The sequence below is a fragment of the Trichechus manatus genome, unplaced genomic scaffold, assembly GCF_000243295.1.
Source record: "Trichechus manatus latirostris isolate Lorelei unplaced genomic scaffold, TriManLat1.0 scaffold00156, whole genome shotgun sequence".
NCBI lineage: Eukaryota > Metazoa > Chordata > Mammalia > Sirenia > Trichechidae > Trichechus > Trichechus manatus.
The window spans coordinates 2,090,579-2,092,256 of NW_004444092.1; positions in this window are offsets into that span (position 1 = coordinate 2,090,579).

Below are 1,678 nucleotides of genomic sequence, written 5' to 3' on the forward strand. Positions count from 1 at the left end.
GCTCACAGGCTTTTAAAACCCCAGACACTACTCACCAAGGTAGAATGTAGAGCATTGTCTTTATAAGCTGTGTTATGCCAATTGAGCTAGATGTTCCCCGAGACCATGGTCCCCACAGGGCTGTGGAATTTTGACTAAGTTCTTTCTTTGTGACAGAGCTTTGTTCAAAAAGGAGGACCCGGATAAAAAGGTTCAGAGGTATGTACACAACTGGAAAGCCTTCCTAAGAAAGTATTTCCAGGATGCTAAGATTCTGTAATTGATCGCTTTGATCCCTGTAGTACAAGTGCAAAAATGATTTATATCTACCTGTGCGCTTGATGGCTTAGACAGGCAATCACACAGATATGATCTCAGTGGAAATGGGAGGAGAAATACTCAACAGGCGTGAAGATGGGACTGGGGTCGTTAAACACATGACATTCCTTGAAGCTTAATTCAAGATTTGAGAAAGGCTTAAACAAGGAAAGTATTTTGCTTTACTTCTTATGTTTTTTTTTTATAATAAAGAATAGCATTGAGTTTTCGTGTAAGGGGATGGAAAATATGACAATAGATATTGGTGATTGTTGCGCACACAGGTAAGTTAGTTAGAATTCTAGGAGGCTGAGAATTCCATAGTCTAAACTATGTTCTTGTAAATCTAATTCTACAGACAAAAAAAAAAAAAAAAGAAAAAAATTCTAGCTGAATTATTATCCCTAAAATTAGAAGAGGTCGGAGATTGCCTGAGAAATAATTACAATAAATCTCTTCTTTTGCATTTTCCTGGGAATTGCAGTATGTGTAGCAAAGATCAGGGAAGTGGACAGAGAATAAGAAGAAGGTCATGTTACATTGCTCTTCTCTACCTGTTCTCTTGGAGGCAAACCCAGGACTCAGAGCCAAAGATTTTAAAAACTGTTCTTTTGTTGTTTTAAAGCAGTTTCATAAAAAATCTGATAGAAAGTTTGATAGTGTCAATGGAAATTTATTCAGAAATTTGTGTTATTTTTTTCAGAAAACAATTCTTAGATATCTTTTACATGTAAGGTATACTATTAAGTGAAACTAAAACTAAGACAAAGCCCTTATATTTAAAAAAATTATTATCTCATAGGATATTCAAAACAACTATAATAGGATGCAGAAAGTCAAAATACTGTATGAGTGGCGTGAACAATGTTGTGTAGACCTTCAAAAGAGATGGGGGCTTTAAGGGCAGGTTTTACGTGATGATCTCTGAAAAAGAGGTAGAATTGTGAGAGGCAAGAGTGGACTAGGGAATAGTAGACAAGAATTATCTTAGGTGAAGGGAAGGACAACACACACTACAGGGGAAGTCAGCACAACTGGACTAAACAAAAAGCTAAGATGTTTCCTGAATACAGCCAAACGCTTTGAGCGACAGAGTAGCAGGGGTAGTGGTCTGGGGACCATGATTTCAGGGGATGTCTAGGTCAATTGGCATAACAAAGTTTATTAAGAAAATGTTCTGCATCCTACTTTGGTGAGTGACATCTGAAGTCTTAAAAGCTAGTGAGCGGCCGTCTAAGATGCATCAATTAGTCCCAACCCACCTAGAGCAAAGGAGAATGAAAAACACCAAAGACGCAAGGAAAATATTAGCCCAAGAGACAAAAGGTCCCCATACACCAGAGAGTCCACCAGCCTGAGACCAGAAGAACTAGATGGTGCC